The 12,913-nt window shown below is 28.0% G+C and overlaps 1 protein-coding gene across 1 annotated transcript in view; it reads left to right on the forward strand.

Moving 5' to 3' along the window:
* The first annotated feature begins 818 nt into the window (after positions 1 to 818).
* The window catches only part of pros (homeobox protein prospero), a 222,251-nt gene continuing 210,156 nt past the window's right edge, over positions 819 to 12,913 (forward strand). The window contains exon 1 of the mRNA XM_075366895.1: positions 819 to 951. The gene's annotated coding sequence lies outside the window, so the exon portion shown is untranslated. The remainder of the gene's footprint in view (positions 952 to 12,913) is intronic.

The following is a 12,913-nucleotide window of genomic DNA, read 5'->3' on the forward strand; positions in this document are numbered from 1 at the left end:
TTTATAATACCTAAGTGTATCATTAAGAACCTAAAATATTTTACATAAAAATAATATAAATATGAATACATTACGAGGGAATAGATTTATAGATGATAAATAAATAGAAAGTAAAAATAGACTTATATGAATAAGACGGTTAAAAATATGTTGAAACTGTAAGAACAGCGATAAGTCCGACTAGACTCTATACGATACAGTTCGATAACTGACCGAATGATAGCTGAAACAGTGATGCTAGTTATGACGATAAATAACATAGCAGTAAATAATAATAAAAAAAAAACAACATGTTTCCAACACACACAATTCATCGGGAAACAATCCAATATTTATAGCTTGCCTCCCGACGCGACATAAAAACAGCTATTGAAAAAATAACGTGATTAACCTTGAACAAAAAAAAAATGTAGTAGTGGGGTGGAAGAGGGTCGGGGGAATATAGGTGGAAAGGTGGTCGAGTCGTTTGATATGAAACGAATCAATAAATCGATAACTCGACTATTTACGTTAGGGTCGATTCATAACGTTATTAAGAGTCGATATTATTGTCGCTCCTTATTCGTTAACTCGTAAGGAAATCGTAAGAAAGACGCGTATAAGGAAACGGTCGGTGGTAGGAGGTACTCCCTTATCAAATCTTTACCCTTTTTTTTATCTGGACTCCCTTCTCTCGTAGCCGGCAGTAAAGGCGTAGAGAAGTGGGGGAGGAAGGGGGTGGTAAAAATAATGAAGGAGAATGGAGTGGGGGGAACGGCGAGGGCGCAGGTCTCCGGTTTTTTCGTGGCGCGTAGCGAGTTTCTCGGACACCACAACGTCTGCAGTACCCTCTGACCCGGCCACCATGCCTTACTGACTCCATGTTCCTTTTCTCCTCGCGCGATGCTTCGTGGCGGCGACCCGTCATGTAACCAAGGAGCACCGCTGGGATCGTCCTTCCCGCCTCGCACGGTAAGTTCTTAAAAAAAATCTCAATTGAATCTTCATGTGCTTCTACGACTACTATCTGCGATTTATTCGTTCTTCGGATCGACTGATAACAGTGATGTGATATGCGGTTATACGTTTTACATTATAACGTAGTGAACACGTGCGCTAGTGTGTGTTATTATTGTGAACGCCGGTAATGTATGCGACCTTCGGCAGGTACTAGTAACACTAGTTGCCTATACGTAACTTATCGGGCGGCAGCACCTGGCTGTTGATGCTAAAGATAGTACACCTGTCTGTTACATACGTGAATTTAAACCGTATATGTGCGTCAACAATAACATATCGTAATCCGAAAAATTAAAGTATTATTTAAGTAATTAAGTGAAAGTTGTTTTCTTAGTGATATATTAATTAATTTTTATTTTATTTATTTTTTTTACTCTTATTTTACAACCGATTAAATGTAATAAACACATCGAGCCTAAAAATAATATTTAATAATCAAAGAAAATTCTACTTACATACTTCTACTTACTTATTTATAAATCTTTTGTTACGTAAACACAAAATAAAATACACTGTCTACTTAATAAATTCATTATCTTAAGTTAATTGTTAAATAATAATGTACGCAAAGATGGAATTAAACAATTCAAAACAATAAACATCGTCACAAAAGATAATTTTCAAATAAAATATTTTTCCTAGAATAAAAATATATACAAATAAAACAAATTTCTTTTAAAAAACAGAAACAAATTTTTTTTTAATTTTAGAAAATATACGTCGTCTCTAGAACTAGAATTCATGAAATTAAATACACAAATAAAAATATTATTTTTCTTTAAAATAATCTTTAAAATTTTAAAGTTTAAAATTGAGCATTAAGACCGAAAAATTTACCTTTAAATTCAAATTTATTAGATAATTTGTAAACTAAGAAATTGCTTATTTCTAGTAATGTATAATGTAAATTTTAATAATTAAAAACAAACAATAATTAAACATATTTACAAGATGTATAAATAAAATAGCTCAACAAAACGTAAACTTTTTACTCGTTGTTCAATAATTTTCTAATAATAATTAATGATAATTCAATTAAACTACGTAAAAACAAACTAAGACAAATTTTTAATTAAATAAATAGTCATTAAATAAACAAAACTGTAATATGTGTAATTAAAAAACCTATATTACAAGGAAAGATTCAATTTTACTTTTAACAAATATTTCATATCTAAATCGTCGGGAATAATAATAAACAACTTTTCTCAAGTCCAAAAAATTACTAAAACATTTTAGTTTTGATTTAAGAGCGTATTTTCGTATATTTTTTAGTATCTAGTGGTAATTTTTTTCTTAAGATTGTAACTTTAAGAAATTTATATTTACTATTTATTGTTTTAATGAAACAAACTAAATATACCGAATTAAACGTATATTTTTTGTAATAAATTCGTAAATGAACTCTTTTTTGTTTTCTTTAATCTTAAGACACCTTTAAGATCAGTAGAATATATTTTTTTTTAAGTAACAGAACATGAAACTAAACCGGTTTTAATGATTATGTTTAGTTTGTTTTTGTAAATAATAAATTTTTTATAATAAATTCATTAAATGAATTAAACAATTTATAAATAGATTATTTTTTTTAACATTTAAGATTCGTAGAATAAAAAACACACGAATTCTATAAAACGAAATGCATTATAAAGAATATAAATTAGAAAATTTTCAATATTTATCTTATTCAAACAAAATAAAAAAAATAAAATAAAGACCTTACGGGAATCAGTACCTTCTTAAATGCCGTTTATCGCAAAGTTCAGTTCAACGGCAATATAACCAAAATTATTACTTTAAGAAATATTTTGAAAAAAAACAGAAATCTAAATATGCTATTTTATATAAAATTATTTAATACTAAGGATATTTAAAAAGTAAATCTACTTAAGAAATGTATTATATCCAAATAAAAATTACTAAATTTTTATTCATCCAGATATTTTTCGATTACACTCAAAATCTATAATTTAAATAATTTGTCAAATACGTAAAAAAACGACAAACTTTAAAAAGGTTAAATTAACAGTATAAACACTAAATTATTGTTTTATTTGTTTATCGTATTTATTTATTTTTTTGTTTATTGATTTTTTATTAAAAAGGTATCATAGTTTTAATAAAATTTATTGTACTTCTATAATTCTCTGTAAAAATAGATGATTGCATGGTTGTTTTGCACGCTATAATTTTCTTTCTAATGTTATTTATTTAAAACCGTATTATTACTTCATGATATGCTTAAAATTTTGTATTCGTAAATAAATATAAATATTACATTTATTATGATCGATGGAGACAGAATAAAACAAAAGGTAGTTTGAAATAAATTTAGGCCAAGATTGAAAAAAAAGCGGAAACAGAGAGATAAACTGATAGATGCTATAGAATTTATGTTAGTGTAACGTTTTCTTTCCGAATAAAATTTTTTAGCAATTAAAATAATCTACAGTAAATAACTATTTAAATATTTAAGAATATAATACATTTTTTACAGGTAAAATTATCATAATTTTTATATCAACGTAGTTTTCATCCGATGATAGATATTATTTATGTCTGTTATTTATTAAACTTACGTAAAAGCTATTCTTTATTTTTAGTATAATTTAATTTCTATCTATAACTATCTGTCGGTTTTTTTTAATGTTATTAGTTTGGCTGTATTTGTTTGTTTGTTTGTTTGTATACATATACATAATTATATATGTATGTACATTTCGCTTAAAAAAGACTAAAAAGAATAACTATTTTATATTATACTTTTATAGAAATAAAGCAAAGGAATTTTTGCCAGAACTTAAATTTTGTGAATTCTACTATCGCATATAATTCTACTATCAGGTATAAGCAATAGCTAATATAAACACTATCGATTAACGAAATACTTACACAAAAGATATTATAGTCTGGATTTTTAGATGGACACGAAGTAACTGTGTATCCACACACACATTTTACCAAAAATCGCGTTAAAACTTTAAAGAAAAAACCTTAATACAGAATAACTCATGAATATTTTTTTTTTTAATATCCAAAAGTTAATCATTGAAAAAATTTTAATAAAATTTATTTTTTGCGAAATTTATTTACTTAATATAATTTTACAAAGAATTTCAATTCTTAATACTACTTCTTCTGATATACTACGTACGATAATGCTACCCATATGTGCTAAATCGAAAGTCATTATTTTTTAAATCTATGGAATTATATTGTTCTGTAATTTATAAAAATAAACGTTTTACTAGAGCATGAAAAATAATTAATCACATTACACACTGAGATCACTTCCGATGTCACTTTGTAAAGCAACCGAACGGTAACCCTTCCATGATTTTCACAACTTTCGATTACAGAACTCAAAAACTATCAGTTATAAAAAAATATTTTTTTATACTTTTCAATTATTTGTATAAATTAAAAGTAGACTATCCCACCGGATTGGTCTAGTTGTAAACTCGTCATCGTAAATCACCTGATTTCGAAGTTGAAGTTCTCAGATTCAAATCCTAATAAAGGTAGTTATTTTTATTCGAATTTGAATACCAGACCGTGGAAAAGGGTGTTTTTTTGTGGTAGGGTTTCAATTAACCACACGTCTGAGTAGTCGACCTGAGTTTATTCAAGACTACAAATTTACCGATAAAATTACATAACACTGATAAATCGCTAATGACCTTAATTGTTGATGCGACTATAAATAAAAGTATTTTAAAAAAAACTACAGTACAATTATTAATTTACCTATTAAAAAATTACATTTTTTTATTTTTTAAGAAAAATCGAGGAAGTTACGAAGAAAATATTTACAATTTTAACAAATACTACCATAAATAACTTTTTTTATCTATTCAGCTTACATTTACGGACATAAAATAGAGAATTAATTAAAAATTTAAAAAATATATATATATACTTATATTTCATTCACATATACCTTATAAACAATATAAAACTAAATTATATATTATAAATATTACAATAAATAAAATTCATAAATATATCTTTGTTTATAAATTTATCGTTATTTTCGAGGTTGTTTTACAACAGAATTACTGAATTTTTTGTGATCGTATATTTCTAATAATTAAGAAGATTCAGTCACAAAATATTTTCGAATAATTTCAAGAATTCAAAAGGAAACAAATTAATTTCATACCTTTATGATTTTAACGCAATATATAATATCGTAAGAGGATATTATTTTTTTATTGATTTCACTTAATACCAATTCATACGCTGATTAATAAAAATCTAATAAATTTTTTTATAAAATATATAATAAAGGAAGTTACACAAATTTGAACATTGTAAAAATAATAATTTAATGATAAATTAAACAATTGTTTATTAACATAATATTAATTGACTTACTTAATGTACGTTGTAATTATCATAAATGCACCATTCATAAATAACCTTACTATTAATTTTAATAGTAATATTACTAATGTGAATACTCTGCTACATCACTATTTGTGTTTGTTTTATTTTCATAAAATGTTTAGTTAAATGTATTTACTACATTATACTCATTGAAAGTATCCTAGTGTATGCAGGCAAACATATTCTAACACTTACATCTGTGTATTCATAAAATTATTTCACTGAAAGCAAGATTCCTGTTTTAGTTTAAAAACATATAGAATTCTGAAGTTTATTTATTATTATTACTTTGATTTTTAATAAAGTGATTTAATAGAAAAATATACACACATTTAAACCTTATAATCTAGGAAAAATTTGTTTTAATCTTTTTTTAGGAGTGATTAAAGGATAAACCTTTAATTTCATATTAGGCGAGCTTGATTTCTCCACCAGGTCTACTGGTAGATTCCTTCCCCATAGATAGCAGATGGATATATGTATTTTTTTAATTTCCACTCATCGAAAATCAAAACCACGACCCTGATATAATAAAAAGTTAAGCGAACTATGTGTAAACTATAATATTATATATAAGAAAAATTCATTAACAGGTACTTTCTTTTGTAGTTCTTAATGAAAATGAAATTAAATTCTCGAAAATTAATAACAGGGTGTACATCCTGTAAATTAAAATTTATCTGATTTTGTCAGCTCAGTGCGGTAAATGAAAAGATACATCGCGTATATAAATTTCAACCTTAGTATTATAGTGGCCTTAATATTATAGTAAAGTAGCAATCACAGATGTTACACAAATATAATACACTCATAGCAATAGTGTAGATTAATAAATTGTTCATTCATAATTGTAAAATTATGTTTCTTATTCAATGAATTTTTACTAAGACGAATTAAAAGTCATTAATGATTTCCCGCATTAAAATTAACCATTTTTCGATGGATCTTCACTGTTTCCACACAGACATCTTCTCTTACTCTCATTAACTCCCTCACGCTAACTCACTCTCACTCTATCTCTCTCCCTCTCTCTATGTGTATATATTAATATGTATTGAAGAGACAGTACCGCACACACTCACATTCAAGTATGCAAATAAATATATATATTTATATACGTGTTATATAGATGTACTAATCATACATAAATACTGTATTCGATTTTGTCATCTTTTTTGTTCTTTTTTTATTTTTTTATTATTTGAATATTTTCTCATTAAAATAAGAAGAGAAAACATTTAGAGATAATTGAGTGGAAGAGAAGAGAAGGCAAGGAGGAAGAAATATAGATGGGGTGTTTTTAGGTGGGTAGTGTAGGAAGGGTTGGCTCGGGAAAATGATTGGTGGGGATGAACGCGGTCGGAGTGTGGCGCAGCCTAGCGAGTGGAGCGCCAGTTGGGGAGCGGACACCGCGCCAACTACAGCCCCCGGGACTGTCGGTTTTTCAATAATAGACGTCCTGCTTGTGGCCTCATACAAAATGCAACGGTGCGTTCATTACGCCACTCAGCCAAAGAATGCACTGTGAATTATGCCATGGCCTAGCTAACATCTCCCTGATGGAACCTGTTTTTATACCCTGGCAAATAGAATTCATCAATTAGTTATTCTTCGCGCGCTACACCCTTCATCCAAACCTCTCAATTTTCTCTCTTCTGTCCACATGTCCCGCTGTCATTGTAGTGTAACCCTACCCACCCGTAGCCTGACAGCTCAAACTTTATTTCACGTTTTGTGCTCCCGGTTCCACAGTGATCATTCGTTTTAAAACTTCCCCCGTATATATCAAACGACTCTCGAATAAAAAAGTTATATAAAGGCAGAATTGCAGCGTTTTAAAACATCCACGAAAAATCAATATACCTAAAAAATCATATTGTCATGAACAGAAGCGCAGAAAAACAGGTAAAAATTATCAAACAAAAATGATTGGATCGCACCAATACAAAACTGATATCGCTAGGAAATTACATTTTACGTAAAAAAAAGGGTTGAATTGTCTTAAATTTTTATACATACGGGAACAAAATACTTTCTCATTTTACATGAATTACATGACACGTTCATTACATTAAAATTACATTTAACGTATGGAAATAACATTTTACATAAAAAAAGAGTTGAATTGTCTTAAATTTTTATGCATAACAGGGATAAAATATTTTTATATATAAAAGAACTGGAGAGGGAAAAAATTATCAGAAACAATTTAAGATAAGCCTCGACTCGATATGAAAACGTTCTTGCACAATTATCATAACATAAATTGTGCAGTATGCTTAAAAATATTACAAGAAATAATAAAAAAATAAATAAATATTTTTTTGAAATAAATACGTCTATTCTAAATACGTCTTAGATGGGAAAAATGTCACATATTTATATGGTTTAAGTAATCTATCATAAATGGAAACAAAATTATTATTTCTTGTTAATTAAATAATTGTTAATGCATATTATAAATTTTCACCCTTCATATTTCTGTTACACTCCCTAGCAGAACATTGTTTTTATTGAAAACTTACCTTAGCAAGCAAAGACCTTACAAGGACCTTACATTTTCTAAGTATAAATTAAAACGGATAAAGAAAAATAGTTTTTTTACAGTAATTTAAAACGTATAAGCTATTTTATTTTATTTTAACGAGTATACAACATGAATGATTATCATCCGAAAAAACAAGTAACAGAAATCTTATTACAATTAAATCGAAAAAATATAACTTAAAATAAAAATTAATAAACAATCGCGATAAAATCTAGAACACGAACAAAGATCTCCTGTTAACAATCGATTAAATAACTTGCGATCGAGTTTATTAGCTTAAAACTAAATTTATAAAAATTAATTTTGTTTATTTTTAGAAAAATTAAGGGTAACACATTTTTTAGATAAATAATGGGTATACTGTTAATAAAAAAGAAAATCCTTATCTATCTTAACGTTACGATATATTTTAGAATTTTCTAAATAAGATTCAGCTCAAAAACCTGAAGTACAAAAAATTACAAGTAAAATAATTTATCTTTTTTTTTTTACCTTCTCCTCGAACCGGATCCTGCAGTACTACACAGCTATACAATTCTTGTCTAATATTTACTTACTTAGCTAATTCCTTGTACTATATGATGCGGTTAATTGAAAAGAAATTAACAGACGTTTTAAGGTTAAATTGTAGCTTATTTATTAAATTTCTATATTTAATATAAAAATGGTCGTCAGACAGTGTAGTTAACTCGTCGCAAATCAGTTGTTTATCAGATGAAGTCTAAGGTTCTGAGGTTCAAATCCTAATAAAAGTTAGTTATTTTTATATGGATTTGAATATTAGACTGTGGATAGCGGTTTACTTTGATGGTTGGGTTCAATTAACCACAGGTCTCAGGAATAGTCGGCCTGAGTCAGTACAAGATTATACCTCATTTACATATACTGTCATACGTATCATTCTCATCTCATTGGGCCGTAGAGCGGAGTTGCTTATTGTTCACTAGTTGAATATACTTCAACGTTCACATTAGGAAGATAGATTTAAGAAATATACATTTAATTATTTTTCTTATTAAAGATTGTACTATAATTTTACATTCTAATCATTTATAATTAATTATTGAAACATTATTTATGGCGATTGATTAAAGCTTTTTTAAGTTTATATAATTTAGGACGTTTCTCGTTTAATATTTCACAAAGACAGACAAAACAATATGTTCTTAAATAATAAGTATGTACATAAGGTTAACACGCATAAAAACCATTTGGCTGTTAACCTATTGGATAAAAGTAAAAATTTGAACGACTGGAAAGGTTGTATGTATTGGATCTTAATACTGTTGTGCGGTGAATATTATCCTTTCTTTATTTTATTAACTATTTAACTATTGTGTTGACCGTTTATCCTTTTTCTCTATTTTATTACTTGTTGATTTGTGAATATTTTGTTACGGACTTAGTGTGGATTATTAGGTATATTTTATTCGTTGTACTTTTAATTGTAATATTGTTTGTTCTGACTTTTATTGTATTGGATTATTAGGTATTTTTTATTCGTTGTACTTTTAATTGTAATATTGTTTGTTCTGACTTTTATTGTATTGTCTTTGGAGGTATAAATTAATACCTCTCTTTCACGACATTGCTGCTTTATTCGATTTACTTATAGATTTGTTATTTGGGAAACTCATTGTAGATAAAAAACGTTTAAAAAACAAATAATTGGATTCAAGAAGAATAAGAGAAGCGGCTTTGGATTTTACAAAACTATTTACATAAGAAAATAACATAATTGATTATACAATTATTATTATATATGTATTGATTATACATTTATAATAACATAATTGAACATACTGCCCGCCAAAAAATCAAGTGATATTTTTATATGTGTTTTTTATCGTGATATGTTTCAGTTACAGTTGAAAAATGTGTTTATAACCAATTCTTTAGTAGTAAAGTTTTGTAATTATCAAAATATTATTTAAATAATCTTGAACCGAATAATTACGTAGAATGTGTAGGCTTTGAAAAATACAATATTGAATTAGATAAGTGGATAGAATAAGTAAACCTATTAGCAACATATTAGTAAATGTATTAATAAATAACCTATTGTTTTTTTGAGAAAACAGGCATCGATTACTATGGTCATTTAGCCCTAATAAAAATGTTTAGCGTATGAAAACTTCCATGCCTGACCGGGATTCGAACCCGGGATAATATAATCTTGAATTGAAAAAATGCGTAGCAGAAGTAAGCCTCGAATAAATATAATCTTTAATTAAATAAGTACGTAGCAAATGTAAACCTTGAACGTATACCTTCTTCTTATACCTTGAACATATATCTTGTAGAAATGGATTTCTTAAATAAGTAATGGATAATTGTATAATTGGATATCTGCAATGGATCAGACGAAACCAGACAAGGATCTATCATACTAAACAGATACCCTTGAATAAAAAAACTGTTAATAAGTACTTATTCAATTCCATGAACTCGTAATTGGTAACAAACATTATGTATTCGTCTTCAAAGTATTTCGATTGGCGTTTTGAAAACCGCAATACGTACTAAATTGTCTGATCCTGTAAATTTTTTACTATTAAATTATGTTTCCGCAATAAAGGAGGAATATTTTCATCTGATGTTAAGTCTCCTTCACAAATGTTTCTTTTAGAAGTTTGTTATTTGTTACGTTGTTGTAATCGATTGAAGTAAGCTTTCGACCGATTATTCCAAATGGATTGTGTACATTTTTGCATTAATTGCCAATGACCTAACAATTACTAGAAATTTCAGTGAAGCAGGGTCAGGGCTTTTAATAAGAGCAGATCCAATAAGAAAGTGTCTGAGTGTTAAAGGTTGTGGATTTCTCGAATCAAAAGATACAGCATATAATGGGCGTGAATTTAAAGAATCTTTACTTTACGTGTGATGTATAATCTTGAAAATTAAGAATGTCCTACGAAACGGCAAAGATGAAAGTTGATACTCTTTATGCCGCTTTCCCATAACCCGTCGAAATGTATGGATGAAGGAAGAGGAATGATCAATCTATTCCTTGTAAAAAGGAAAAGGGCTGAACAGTGTACCGGAAATAATTTTATTTAAATAGCGAAAATAATTCATGGAGAATTTTGTTTTCAGCCTTAAAGTTTGTTTCGATATCGAAAAACTTGTGTTTTCGTAAACATTTAGCGAAATAAAACGCTTCAGTGCGGCAATGAAACCCTCCGAAGTTAAGTTGGATACTAATTCCAAATTTACACAGCCTTAGTTGAAACGCGTATGAATAGGAATATATAGATTTTTGATATGGTCTTTGATCTGTACCCGCTGTGCCGAGTGATTAATGGACCACCATAATTGACAGCGAAGAAGAGAACTATATAGACGGAGTAAATCGAAGAGATATTAATTAATCAAATTGTGATTTAACCTTTTAACACTAAAGCGAAAGCATTTTATACGTTCGAAAGTTGAATTTCCTTACGCTCTTCAATATAAAATTCAGGTGAAGGAGTAAAATCATTAGAGAAAAGATTATTATTGCCATAAAGTATTGCACCAAAAAGGACCATGCCACCATAAATTAAATTTTCGAAACCTTTCAGGGAAACAACCTCAGCGAGACAAAATATCAGGTGGATTGTCCGAAGAATTAATGTGATGCTATTTGGCATTAGATTAAACTGTTGAATTTCAGAAACTTGATTAGCAATAAATACTTTTAACCTTGATGATTCACCATGAACGAAATGAATTGCGATCATGGAATCGAAATATAAATAAATTTCATTGATGTGATAAAGATATAACTACTTGATCAGTCATTCGAGTCAATAATAAACAAGCTCATAATTCCAATCTTGGTAGTGAATTATGTTTGAGTGTTGGAACCCTAGACTTAAGTTCGATGAAATTTTTTCGTTAGAATAAATTATTCTAACATATATATAACTCGTATAACCTTTCAGTGATGCATCCGTAAATGCATGAATTTGAAAAGATTTAATAGAAATATTTTTCTTAATTAGTAATTTATATTAATCCTGTTTACCGTACTTGAAACTGAGTCTAAATCTCTCCATTGGGAGAATATATTATCAGGTAAGATTTCATCCCAGTAAAATTTAATTGACACAATTGTTACATAAAATGTTTTCACAAAATACTATCCGCCCAATTAAGCCTAATGCGTCATAAATACCAGCAACGACAAAGTATTCCGTTTAGACAGCATTTTCCGTTTAATGAATTTAAATTTCCATCTGTCTAAATGGTTGTTTCATAAGATACCTAATGCGGATACATTTTCATCTTTGTTACAATTATCATTTAATCTATTTATATTTCAATCATAAACCGTTTATGTAATGGAAACTCACGTTGGTTTAATGAATACTTACGTCTGTTTTTAACATTTTTAATACATCTAAATTTAATACATCTAAATTATCAAATCCTGTTATAAAATCAATCGACATAGTCATTTAATATAATTTGACAACAGGAAATTGTTATCCTTAGTACTCTGATTAAGGCATCTAGTAGACAGGAAGGAGGGACTATCTGTACTATAACTTACAGTAATTTACAGTACTTACAGTACAGTACATTTTCTATGTTTTAATTCTTTGTCAGGGGAGCCTAGCCATAGAATTCTTTGTAAATTTCTATCTTTAAGAGAGACCATAATTTGGCATTACATTGTTTATGTCAGCAGTAAGAACATAATTATCTAGTCAAAATCTGAGAATTTTTAAGAGATATTGCTGAATAACAGGACCAACTAGTAATGTGTCATTAAGAGATAAATTATTTGAAGATTTAGCGTAACCAACAAAAACGATTCGCAGTTGTTAAACCTGACTTTAAATACAGGATAATATGATAAATAAAAGTCTTAACATATGGAAAATGTGACCTGACTTGATTGATGAATTAGTGAAACTCTTCTTGAGAGACGGAGCTTGCGTGAAAATCTCTGCTTCGCATTGTTTAGAGATTCACCAAGGTTTATTT

The sequence above is a fragment of the Lycorma delicatula genome, chromosome 5 (assembly GCF_047948215.1).
Source record: "Lycorma delicatula isolate Av1 chromosome 5, ASM4794821v1, whole genome shotgun sequence".
NCBI classification, from domain to species: domain Eukaryota; kingdom Metazoa; phylum Arthropoda; class Insecta; order Hemiptera; family Fulgoridae; genus Lycorma; species Lycorma delicatula.